Source organism: Topomyia yanbarensis, chromosome 1 (assembly GCF_030247195.1).
Source record: "Topomyia yanbarensis strain Yona2022 chromosome 1, ASM3024719v1, whole genome shotgun sequence".
In the NCBI taxonomy this organism is placed as follows: Eukaryota; Metazoa; Arthropoda; class Insecta; order Diptera; family Culicidae; genus Topomyia; species Topomyia yanbarensis.
The window spans coordinates 148,292,909-148,306,963 of record NC_080670.1 but is presented as its reverse complement, the minus strand read 5'-3'; the positions used below and the strand labels follow the sequence as shown (position 1 = coordinate 148,306,963).

Below are 14,055 nucleotides of genomic sequence, written 5' to 3'. Positions count from 1 at the left end.
TTGCTGGATAGTTCCAGCAAAATATTTTGCAGAAATGAAAAACAGGGGAAGGTCTGCATAAAAACTTTCAGTTGAAATTTCTAAAAACCATATAAATCGGTATTGTGTTTGGGAGTGGTTATTTGATTGTCAAGTTTGCGCATTGCGTTCGAAGCTTGTAAGGGATTTCATATGGGAAAACCAATTATTTAGCATGTTCGATAATAAAAGTCGCTATTTCACTCAACATGAAAAACCGGCTATGTAAAAATATAATTCAAACCTTCGCATCCCAAAAAATGCATTAAAAAAATCAAAACTCATGAAATACAATCCTTTGGGGCCATTCATATGGCACGTGGACCAAAAAACCTTCATTTTTGACCCCCTCTTCCCCTTACGTGGGCCAGCGTGGACATTTGATGTACCCCTACCCCCCCTCCCCACAATGTCCACGTGGACTTTCCGATGTTGTGTCAAGTAATATAAAGTCAGTTTGTCTTCACATCTCGCCCTGAGCAGAAACTAAAAATCGTCCCGCACAACTGAAACAATCAATACTACCTACAAGGATGCAAAATGCCTACCTTTTCTGCGGCTGTAATTTTTCTGCCTACATTCTCATTTCTCTCTCGATGCTGCTGTCATTCGCTAGTGCAGGACGCCCAGCGCTGTACGGCTGCCTGTGTGCAAAGCAGTAACATGACAAAAAACTACTGTCCCCAGTACAGCCACCAGACGCGAGCGGTACAGCTTCTCTTTGCTTATTTTACATTTTTTAATATTTTCAATCTTTTTAATATTTTTATTCAAAAATGACGACAATGAAGGCGGCTCATTTACGCCACGGCCGGCATCAACGCTTTCGTGTGCGGGCCTCTCCCTTTGACTATGCAGAGAAAAATGTACAAAGCGAGAGAACAAACTTTACTACGCCACACTCTCACCGAGCAGTCGGAGTACAGCAGCAAAACAAAAATGTATTCAACTGCTGTCCGGGAAAATGTACTCGATTTGGCTACCGTTCTGGCAAGAGCTGTAGTAATACGTCGCTGTAGCGGGCTGTACGGCTTGTGCAAATGTAAATATACCGAAAAAATGTAGTTTATCGGTACCTTTGGCATCCCTGACTACCTACAAGCCTATCGAAACTTGTGCCTATCGCACAAGCAGTCCATATCATATCAGTGCACAAACAATACTGTATTGTTTCCCCCGGCTGCGGAGTGAAATGAGTTTGCCAAATGAAACAAAAGTGCCCGTGCTACGACATAACACGATTTCAATCAACTTTAATAAAACTCGTGTTAGACCCACAGTTCAGGAAGTGGAGCAATTAGTTAAAGTTAAATTGAAGCTTAATCTCGCTGAGGTTACGTACATTCAGCTACATCACGTTAAAAACTGTGTTTTGATCACGTTTAGAAGTTTAGCACAGGCACAAAACTTCATTGAAAAGAACAACATGCAGCACGAGGTCGAGTTTAATAACACCAGAATCAAGATCCCGGTGCATATGGAAAACGACATGGTGGACGTGCATATCCATGATTTGGCCCCGCGCACTAAAAAAGATTACATCAAACAAATCATGTCGCAATATGGAGAAGTAGAATCTATTACGAATGACACCTGGAGAAATTTTTTCACCGGCATTCCCAACGGCGTTCGTATTGTGAGGATGCGAGTGACTAAACCAATACCTTCTTACATGACTATCGAATGCAAATCACCGAGGGATGGCGTGACTTATAAGCAAACAACGCTAATCACATATCCCGGGCAGACCCCAACATGCCAATTTTGTAACCATACCATAGCCCACTACGGAAAAACATGCGCCGAAGCAACTAGTCAAAACTCATCTACTACAGCCAACAAGCCTAACAAGCAGCCACCGACACCTTCAGATAAACCAAAAACAACGATCCAATTTACCAATAATGCAGGTGCAACGACTACGACAACCGCTCCCAAACCAACAACTAGCTTCGCCAATAAAGAGGCAAATACCGATGAAGACGGATTTACAAACGGATTTTTGATGCACTTCGCTATCACACTTTTTTCACGGTTGCCAAATGAAATGATATGAAATCGACAAAAAATTAACTTTTTCCATCAAATGTATTGTAAAAATCAGGATACTGGCAGCCATGCTAACCTTCCAGCTGCTAAAATTAAGAAGAAGTTTGTTTTTGACACTTTTCTATGTCAATAATTTGTCAGGTCGAAGGAGTTGCACTTTTGATCACACTTTTGATTCATCACACTTTCATACTGTGCAGTTCGATTTGGTGGGTATGTAACGGACAAACTCTCATTCGTGTTTCTCAGCAATGGCTGAACCGATATTATCCAAACCAATTTTAAATGAAAGGCCTATCACCCAGACAGAACGCTATTAAATAGTTTTTCATTCTGATGTTTAGTTTTCAAGATATGAATGTTTGAAGGTGCAAAAACCGCGTTTTTTGCAGTTTTTTTAAATTTGCTGACAGCGTAACTAAACAATTTATATACTTTTAGAAAGCGTATACGAATACCTTTCGAACAAACTATAGATTGTTGAATTCGGACTATTATCAAAAGAGATATTTAACATTACATGCAGGCGAAGAATTTTTATCAATTCCCATAGCCAGAAATAAGACCAAAAACATTCAATATATTATTGGCGCCAAAACTGATTATTTTAGGGCAATAGTATCTTCGGAGAATTTAAAGCATACAATATTCCTTTTCTTTTGGTATTGTGATTTTACCAATTAATCCACCTACGAGTGAGAAATTTTCATAAATTTTCTTGGAAGTGATTGTGTTGAGATGATACCTTCAGAAAATCTGTAGCTCTTACTTTTGCGAATAACTTTACTGAAGACATCAAATACATATTTCGAATACTTTAAAAGTTATGGCTTGTTATTTGTGGATTACCTTTTTTCGCCTATTTATTGTTCAATATAATCCATTTAAATGAGCCAAATATTATATCGATAAAACGAATTTCGTATTTCATTTTTCTACCTACAAGCGCTAGAATAACCACCGAACAATTTTCTGCGGCTGTAATTTTTCTGCCTACATTCTCATTTCTCTCTCGATGCTGCTGTCATTCGCTAGTGCAGGACGCCCAGCGCTGTACGGCTGCCTGTGTGCAAAGCAGTAACATGACAAAAAACTACTGTCCCCAGTACAGCCACCAGACGCGAGCGGTACAGCTTCTCTTTGCTTATTTTACATTTTTTAATATTTTCAATCTTTTTAATATTTTTATTCAAAAATGACGACAATGAAGGCGGCTCATTTACGCCACGGCCGGCATCAACGCTTTCGTGTGCGGGCCTCTCCCTTTGACTATGCAGAGAAAAATGTACAAAGCGAGAGAACAAACTTTACTACGCCACACTCTCACCGAGCAGTCGGAGTACAGCAGCAAAACAAAAATGTATTCAACTGCTGTCCGGGAAAATGTACTCGATTTGGCTACCGTTCTGGCAAGAGCTGTAGTAATACGTCGCTGTAGCGGGCTGTACGGCTTGTGCAAATGTAAATATACCGAAAAAATGTAGTTTATCGGTACCTTTGGCATCCCTGACTACCTACAAGCCTATCGAAACTTGTGCCTATCGCACAAGCAGTCCATATCATATCAGTGCACAAACAATACTGTATTGTTTCCCCCGGCTGCGGAGTGAAATGAGTTTGCCAAATGAAACAAAAGTGCCCGTGCTACGACATAACACGATTTCAATCAACTTTAATAAAACTCGTGTTAGACCCACAGTTCAGGAAGTGGAGCAATTAGTTAAAGTTAAATTGAAGCTTAATCTCGCTGAGGTTACGTACATTCAGCTACATCACGTTAAAAACTGTGTTTTGATCACGTTTAGAAGTTTAGCACAGGCACAAAACTTCATTGAAAAGAACAACATGCAGCACGAGGTCGAGTTTAATAACACCAGAATCAAGATCCCGGTGCATATGGAAAACGACATGGTGGACGTGCATATCCATGATTTGGCCCCGCGCACTAAAAAAGATTACATCAAACAAATCATGTCGCAATATGGAGAAGTAGAATCTATTACGAATGACACCTGGAGAAATTTTTTCACCGGCATTCCCAACGGCGTTCGTATTGTGAGGATGCGAGTGACTAAACCAATACCTTCTTACATGACTATCGAATGCAAATCACCGAGGGATGGCGTGACTTATAAGCAAACAACGCTAATCACATATCCCGGGCAGACCCCAACATGCCAATTTTGTAACCATACCATAGCCCACTACGGAAAAACATGCGCCGAAGCAACTAGTCAAAACTCATCTACTACAGCCAACAAGCCTAACAAGCAGCCACCGACACCTTCAGATAAACCAAAAACAACGATCCAATTTACCAATAATGCAGGTGCAACGACTACGACAACCGCTCCCAAACCAACAACTAGCTTCGCCAATAAAGAGGCAAATACCGATGAAGACGGATTTACAAACGGATTTTTGATGCACTTCGCTATCACACTTTTTTCACGGTTGCCAAATGAAATGATATGAAATCGACAAAAAATTAACTTTTTCCATCAAATGTATTGTAAAAATCAGGATACTGGCAGCCATGCTAACCTTCCAGCTGCTAAAATTAAGAAGAAGTTTGTTTTTGACACTTTTCTATGTCAATAATTTGTCAGGTCGAAGGAGTTGCACTTTTGATCACACTTTTGATTCATCACACTTTCATACTGTGCAGTTCGATTTGGTGGGTATGTAACGGACAAACTCTCATTCGTGTTTCTCAGCAATGGCTGAACCGATATTATCCAAACCAATTTTAAATGAAAGGCCTATCACCCAGACAGAACGCTATTAAATAGTTTTTCATTCTGATGTTTAGTTTTCAAGATATGAATGTTTGAAGGTGCAAAAACCGCGTTTTTTGCAGTTTTTTTAAATTTGCTGACAGCGTAACTAAACAATTTATATACTTTTAGAAAGCGTATACGAATACCTTTCGAACAAACTATAGATTGTTGAATTCGGACTATTATCAAAAGAGATATTTAACATTACATGCAGGCGAAGAATTTTTATCAATTCCCATAGCCAGAAATAAGACCAAAAACATTCAATGTATTATTGGCGCCAAAACGGATTATTTTAGGGCAATAGTATCTTCGGAGAATTTAAAGCATACAATATTCCTTTTCTTTTGGTATTGTGATTTTACCAATTAATCCACCTACGAGTGAGAAATTTTCATAAATTTTCTTGGAAGTGATTGTGTTGAGATGATACCTTCAGAAAATCTGTAGCTCTTACTTTTGCGAATAACTTTACTGAAGACATCAAATACATATTTCGAATACTTTAAAAGTTATGGCTTGTTATTTGTGGATTACCTTTTTTCGCCTATTTATTGTTCAATATAATCCATTTAAATGAGCCAAATATTATATCGATAAAACGAATTTCGTATTTCATTTTTCTACCTACAAGCGCTAGAATAACCACCGAACAATTCCAAGTTGTCTAGATAGAACTTGATAACTTATCGGTGCAAAAATTTTCATTTGCGCTAGCCTTCTGACTTATAACCATCGGATCGATCTGAGACATATCTCGGAAAATAAAAAGCGAAATAAATAACTCCAAGCAGTGGTGTAGCTAAGAGGATGCTTTGGGGTTTAACCACCCCCCCCCCCCCCCTCATCCAAAAAAAATAATTGGATTGAAGTTAAAAACTCATTGATGCTGACTGATTTAATTTAACATTACAATGATAATTATCTGATCAGTACACTGATAACCTATTGTTTGAAACATCGTGAGGACCTTTGAAAAAATGTGGGAATGCAATCCTGATCTGTAACTGGTCTATTGGTCTTGATCTTACAGTTGTCCAATAACATCAATATCAAATTGTAACGATGTTACAGATAGAGCCTGTTGAATGGCTGAAGTTGCTCGTTCACGCTAATGTGTAAAGCAGCAATATTTAGCCCTTGTGTGACGGTAGCGCTATATGCGACTAATAGTCGAACTATTGCACCTCTTAGTCGCGAGAAAAAAATGCATCAGGTGGTACTCATGGTCATATCTTTAAAAAAATCTTTGGACATGATGAGTCCGCGAATTGGTGTTGGTGGGAATGCGAATAGTTGATGGGTGAAATAGGAAAAGATTTCTATGGTCTGAATAGCTATTCTTTCTCGATTCGTTCGGCGTACCAGTAAGACGGCTTTAAGCTGCGAAAAAAGTGAAGTTAGGAGAAGCTATCGGTTAGAAGTAACGGAATACCGTTCGAATTCGTTACGTAAGTTCAATTTAAAAAAAGCAAGATTGTATCAAGTTAATATTTTGAAACTTATAGATCGAGAAAAAGAGAAAAAAAGTGGAAGTTAACAGGCCCATGTGCGGGATAGTGTAGCTCCTTTTGTAAGTCGGTAAAATATCTATAACAGTGGAAATCTCTAAATAAGTATTTATTTCAAAATGCTAGATGAAATCCTACACAGTGTTAAGGACCGCCAATTAAGTCCAGCACTTAATAGCAATTTTGCTCGAGGTTCAGGTAATTTAACCATCGTCATGTGTGATACGCCATTTTACCCTACCGCTAACTAATGCGCACATTATATGTTCTCGCTTGAAGGATCCTTCAAGCGAAGGTGTTCCGTCCGGGTGCTATAGCATCCAAGCAGGAGTAGGGGATAGCGACCAGCCACGCTGTCTCTGGAGACGTTCCCGAAGCCTGCCGGCTTGTAGCCTAGCTCGCCGTCGGGCCAGTGTTCGACTCCCTCGCCCTGCGGGCCACCCAAAGGAGAACCACGCCTTTGGAGCTGATTCACCGGCCACCACAAGTCGGGCATCAGCCACATAGCCTCGAAGCAACACCCTCTCGATAGGCAGGAATCAAGCGTCGTGATCACGATCAGCCGATTGAGCCGCCGGCACGGAATGATAAGTCGGTATTTTCGCCGCCGCTCAGCATAGCAGTTAGTCGAGACACTGACAGCATCGGTGTCAATGTGGTAACAACGATTACAGCCGCCTCGCCTCAACTCTGAAGGAAATCACCGTGGACGAATAAGGTCAGATCTGAACATTGTAAAAACTTTTGTAAATATAGCAGTAAGAAATATCAATGGTTTGTTAGAATACGTTTAGTGCCATAGAGAAGTTTAAAATCCAAGCGCTTGGAAATAGATAGTGGAATAGGTCGGTTTAGTAGAGTTCTACGGGTAGAACAGTGATCGATGTTAACCCCTTCAAGCCCAAATACAGTTTTATGGTATTACCGAGAAGAAAGAGAGAGTAGTTATTTGGTGGGGTGTAAATCGATTCATGATTACCGTCTTCCAAGGTTTTTTCACGATATTGGTGTTGGGTGTCAGCTGATGTGTTCGCGGAGTAACTAGGGAAGTAATTCGGGGAATTTGATGGACTCGCCCTGAGTCTCGCCGGGCAAACGGAATCTTGCTGCTTCACATACAATTGGGATTCATCCCGTTGTTTGGCGCGAAGTGAAGGCAGTTTCAACCCCTGAAACACGGTTCCTTTAGTGACCTGTTACATTTGGTGCCCAACGTGGGGCTGGGTAAAGTAAATCGTATGAAGAATTTTGCGGTTGTTTCAAATTCTTGTACAATTGGTACTCAAATTAAGGTTCTACTTACGTTTAGGATTGAGTATTAAGTTGGATTGAAATCTGAAATAAGAAATTTAATTGAATTATTCGGTGGAATTCGGTATAATTTAGATTTGTAGAAAATTAGTGGAATTGGATATAATTTAAGTTACTCGATTTTTCTTGCTCACTGCAGTACCGACATTAGTGTTAGGCACACGAGTTACTATTGGAATTGGTTTTTTTTTCTTTCAAAATAAGAACTTGTAACTCACTTAATTTGATATTATATACATTGGTTTTGGAATTGGGTTTGGAAAAATGGCGTATGCTATGAATCAAGTAGGTCTGGGAACCTACCTAAATCCCAACGATTTATTGCCGGATGAGATCAGTTATGAGCTTAATCTCAGAGGCTTGAACTTATCGGCATATAGCTTAGATGATCAGAGGCAAGCCTTGCGAAAAGCACAATTGGATGAAATCCATAATTCGAAAGTCATTCACTCCAATAAAACCGTGATGGACGATCTTACCGTAATACAAATAAAACTTACTACAGTACGGCAAGAGCTGCAGATATATGGTCGAACGAGACAGCTAATGTCGAGACTGAGGCATGTGCGGTTACGTATTTTACGTTCAAATGCGATGGATAGCTACCAAGTTAAGGTTAAGGAGGATTTACTCGAGGAGGTGGAGCTAATCTACGATGTTTTTGCAACCTCGGAGGACCAAATTTCCGAACTCAGAAGATCAACCATAGGAAGGAGATCGTTACCGGTCAGTCTAGGAACAATTCCTAGAGACCCATATCTTGAGTTTCCTCCACCGCCACAGGTCCCCCGGTCCACGGAAGTCGGACCGATAGCAAATTGTGATCCAATAACATTCAACAGACAACAAGGTACTCCCACTGGCACATCGATGTCCCCACCAGGGCAAGGACTGAGACAGCAACAAGTACAAGAAAGTCAATCCAGAAGCATCCAAGGGCAACTGCAGAACCCACGACAACCACAACTACCGCTACTTCAGGATGGCGTGAAGGATCAGCCACAACAGCAATCGATCCAACGGATACCCCATCTGCAGTATGAACAGGAAGCGCGGGACCGAAATCCTCAAGGAAACGAGAATCGGCAACGACGACTACAGAACCAAATACCCTTACAAAGGCAAGAACAGAGGGGCACTCTAGCTGTAAACCAGTCTGGAGAGCCTGTTTTTCGGGACTTTCGACAGAACCCATTATCAACTGCAGCGATAGGCGGTCAACGTCAGCTCGACCAAGACCATGTAAGTGAAGGAAGCGCGGAGCTACCTCCCTTATCGGAAGATGTCGAACACGCCTTGTCTCGAGCCGACGTCAGTAGAATCGTAGAGGAGGTAGTCTCAAACCAGTTGAGACAAAGGATGGAAGAACTTCGGCAAAGTATGCAAAACTTATTGACGAACCAGGGGAGACGTAACATAGATGCACAAGAGAGAAACGATGGAGACCGATTATTTCTACAAGAGTGTGACCGAATGAATTTTTCAATGGTTACCAATCCGCCCGTACCACCGCAATTGGAGCGGCCAATCCCCAATCCAGGAGTGGCACAGAATTTTCAGGGAAGCAGAGACGGGGTACCCCCTCGTAACGTAGGGGATTTTTTTTCAGGAAATGAGTCACAAACCCGGAATAGGACAAATAATCTGGCGGGCATGGAAATGAATAATTGCTTCCGAACCCCAATTAATAAATGGCAAATTCGGTTCAGTGGTGAACAGAGAGGTATGACAGTAGAAGAATTTGTAAAAAGGGTGGAAATACTAGCTAAAAACAATCAAATTTCTGATGCAGAATTATTGAGCAAGGCCAATTTTTTGTTTAAACCAGAATCGCCAGCGGAGATTTGGTATTACACGTTTAGCAGCAAATTTACTTCGTGGGCAGTACTTAAGTATCATCTGCGGATACGTTTCGAAGTGCCGAACAAAGATAAAGTACTAGAGCGACAAATTAGAGACCGAAAACAGCTTCCAAATGAAACTTTCGTCGCCTACTTAGGCGAAATCGAAAGACTTTGTCAACAGATGTCACAACCAATAGATGAAAAGACAAAGTTGGACGTGCTATTTGAAAACATGAAGGACTGGTACCGTCCTCACTTCGCGTTTTTGAATATCGCTCAATTAAATGTAGAAGCACTTTGTAGTCTCTGCTACGAACTCGATAAGTCGGTGTACCAATCTTACGCTCCGAGGATCAGACCCTATGCTGTTAACAATTTGGAAGGTGTGGATGGCGAAGAACAGGATGAGGACGAAGTGAACGCGGTGAGTCGATTCAAACCCAACAAGGACACTAAGATAGCTGATCCACACAAAACAACTGCAGAGCCTGTTAATGACTCCGAAAATAATGTATTGTGTTGGAACTGTAAGCAATTCGGCCATTTTTGGAGAAATTGCACAAGGGGAAAAAGAATATTCTGCCATATTTGTGGATTAGCAGAGGCGGTAGCGTACAACTGCCCAAACAACCATAGAATGATGAGACCATTAAATCAAAAAAACGACTCCAGGGAAAGGAATTAGGGAGGATCCTTTCTAGCAACGATAATTTTACTCCCACATCAAACTACTACAGCAAATTCTCAGAGGTGATGAATATAAATGTCCGCGCTAACAGATGTCCACATGTGTCGGTAACAATTTTAGGAACAGTGATGGAAGGGTTGCTCGATTCAGGGGCGGCAGTGAGCATAATAAGCGATCGTAGTTTGCTTGAAAAGCATAACTTTACGGAAAAATCATCGAATTTACGTATCAGAACAGCTGATGGAACGACTCATAAGTGTGTCAGTATTGTATACATCCCGTATACGTTCCGAGGAACAACAAAGGTCGTACCGACACTGTATGTTCCCAACCTTGCGAAAAACCTTATTTTGGGGAGTGATTTTTGGAAGACGTTTAGAATTGAACCGGCAGTAGAGGAAAATGGAAATCTAACCCGCCTAAATGTTTGTAGCATAGAAAAGGACGAAACAACATTGGGCTTCGTTGAAGATTACTTCGCAGCCGAAACGACTGAGGTTAACATTATCTTGGAACCTACCGAGGAGGTTCTTAAACCAACCGAGACAGAAGAAGATGTGAGCCTAGAGTTGCCATCCGTAGAGAATCCATCGGTTAGAAGAACCACAGATATTGAAACCGAACATGAACTCTCCACAACAGACAAAGCGGAATTAGAGAAAATCATTAAAATTCTGGAAGGAAATGGCCAACTAGGAAGAACTCATTTATTACACCACAAAATTGAAATCATGGAAGGCCAGAAGCCCAAGAAACCCCCAAGATACCGATGGTCACCTGCAATTCAGAAGGAAATGGAGAAGGAGATTGAACGAATGAAGGAATTGGACGTGATCGAAGAATCGGAGTCTGATTGGTGCAACCCTTTGTTACCGGTGAAAAAAGCATCAGGTGAATGGAGACTTTGTCTCGATTGTCGGAGGATTAATGAGGTAACCAAAAAAGAGGCTTACCCGTTCCCCGACATGCACGGAATATTAGGGAGGATAGAGAAGGCCAAGTACTTTTCGATCATTGATCTGTCCAAGGCTTATTGGCAAATTCCGCTGGCGGAAGAAAGTAAGGATTACACCTCTTTTAGAGCAGGAAAATCGCTTTACCGGTTTAAAGTCATGCCCTTTGGATTGACTGGAGCACCGATTACGCAAACTAAATTGATGAACAAAGTTCTAGGATACGACCTCGAGCCTCAAGTTTTCGTCTATTTAGATGACATTGTCATTACATCTCGAACGGTGGATGAACACTTAAGGTTACTGCGGACGGTAGCAGACCGGTTGAAAGGAGCAAACTTATCGATAAGCATCGACAAATCAAAATTTTGTCAAAAGAGGATTGCATACCTTGGCTACATTTTGTCAGAAGAGGGACTATCGATTGATAGCTCGAAGTTAGAGCCGATTTTGAGTTACCCTTCACCAACCACATTGAAGGAGGTAAGAAGGTTAATGGGTATGGTGGGATTTTACAAACAGTTTATAGCGAACTACAGTACTATATTGGCACCTATTACTGATCTATTGAAGAAGTCAAAATCGAAACTTATTTGGACACAAGAAGCCGAAGCGGCGTTCAACAATGTTAAAAATATACTCACGTCACCACCAGTTTTGACTAATCCAGATTTCAGGCTAAAGTTCGTCGTAGAATCCGATGCATCAAAAGTCGCCGCAGGTGCAGTACTGGTTCAGTACCAAGAAGGAATTAGACGTCCAATTGCATTCTTTTCAAAAAAATTTTCGGCCACGCAAAAGAAGTACTCAGCAACAGAGCGTGAATGCCTTGCTGTAATCTTGGCGATTGAAAAATTCCGTCATTACATCGAAGGCACACACTTTACAGTCGTTACCGATGCCCAATCCTTGAAATGGTTAAACCAAGTAAGTGTCGAAGGAAACTCCGCCCGATTAGTAAGATGGGCGTTGAAGCTGCAGCAACATGACATTACCCTGGAATATAGGAAGGGTAAATTGAATATTGTGGCAGATGCACTATCAAGAGCGGTAAAAGATAAAGATATACTTACAATTGATCTGGATCTGGAGAAGTTACAGAGGAATATCGAACGGGACCAGGCAAAATATAAAGACTTCAAAGTCATCCGAGGGAACGTGTATAAATATGTTCCTAGCGTTAATCCAGCAGATCCTCGATACGAGTGGAAGTACATTCCACCTAAAGTTGACCGCATAAAAATCCTGGAGGCGGAGCACAGCATTGCGCATTTCGGGTACTATAAAACGCTGAAGAAGGTTCAGGAGAAGTATTACTGGCCGAGCATGAGTGTCGAGATAAAACGATTCTGTAGAGGATGTGACACGTGCAAAACGTCAAAGCACCCAAACACCAATCGTGTTCCTCCGATGGGGCGTCCGAAACTTGCTAGCATGCCTTGGCAAGTGATTTCGTTAGACTTTGTGGGACCGTTCCCAAGGTCCAAAAAGGGAAATACAGTATTGTTGGTCATAACGGACCATTTTTCCAAATTTGTCATCATTCAACCAATGCGGGATGCCAAAACAGTAGCGGTTGCAACGTTCATAGAATCTATGATATTCCTTTTATTTGGCGTGCCCGAAATTGTTATCTCCGACAATGGGCCCCAGTTTAAATCGGCCGTGTTTGCTTCATTGATAAAAAAATACAAGATTAACCACTGGAAAAATGCCAGTTATCATCCAGCCAACAATCCAACTGAGCGAGTAAATCGCGTTATAGTTGCAGCAATCAGAACCTACTTGAAAGGAGAAGAACAGAAAGGGTGGGATGAGAATCTGCAAAAAATTGCAATGGCTATAAGGACAGCGGTACACGAATCTACGGAGTTTACGCCGTATTTTATAAACTACGGAAGGAACTACATAAGTTCTGGGGAAGAGTACTCGCGAATTAGAGAAACAGGAGAAGAATTAGAATACGAACCGGGGAAACTGAACGAAGAAATGAAAGGAATTTTTGAAAAAGTGAAGTTAAACCTGAAAAAAGCGTATGAGAAATATGGGAAATATTATAATTTAAGAGCTAACGCAACATCGGTTCAGTATAAAGTAGGAGACATAGTATTAAAAAAAAATCATTTCCTATCGAACAAAGCAAAGGGCTTTAACGCGAAACTGGCTAACACCTACTCACATGCGAAAATAACAGAAAAAATTGGATCTCACTGCTATGCATTAGAAGATTTGAATGGGAATAAGTTGGGTATTTTCAGAGCCGCCGACTTACAAGCAAAATAATGCGGCATAATTTACAAGGGTAACAAACCAAGGAGCACAAAGCCGAATTGCTAAACGTGAATTGGTTCCACTCGCCTCGCTGTCTATGAACCATTTTACACACAGATTCGGAGAAATGCGCTTCGGCACATTGAGAGCAATCAGTAAATGGAATCCAGCGTGAGGCTATGTGAGGCAACAGATTATGACCGGGTTCAGATGGCAACCGAAACAATTCGACGGTTAGACAATTGCCTTTGTAGTTCAAAACCCAAATCGAGTAACTGCCAACTCGCCGATGTTGACTCACCATCGCATCTGGCTCGAGAAGCGGATAAAAATGTAAAAATGTCAAGCTATGTACAATAAACTAAGAACTCGAAGGAGACACGGAAACACAAAACATCGTTTTGGATCGCCGTTATGGCAATGTATATAGTGTAAATAAAATAGGAATAGTAATATTAGAATAGAGAAGGTAGAACAAATAGAAATCTGAGTCGGATCGTTTGAAATGGAAGAATATTTCGTGGCGCTTAGATTCATAAATAAGAAGTCTAAGAAGATGCCAGTCAAAACAAACTTGAAGTCGAGCCAGACGGTTAATACATAACGAGATATTCGAATCCACGCCAGACA

At 41.1% G+C, this 14,055-nt stretch overlaps 1 protein-coding gene and 1 long non-coding RNA gene across 3 annotated transcripts in view; one reads left to right on the top strand and one right to left on the bottom strand.

Annotated features, from left to right (window-relative positions):
• Positions 1-14,055, top strand: part of LOC131677012 (tektin-3-like) — a 42,115-nt gene that overhangs the window by 21,674 nt on the left and 6,386 nt on the right. The gene's annotated exons all lie outside the window — the stretch shown is intronic.
• On the bottom strand, positions 7,435-11,965 carry LOC131677018 (uncharacterized). The gene is made up of 3 exons (XR_009303274.1): positions 11,799-11,965; positions 7,662-7,693; positions 7,435-7,527 (listed from the first exon to the last, which is right to left on the bottom strand). It is a non-coding gene; the product is annotated as an uncharacterized LOC131677018 (long non-coding RNA).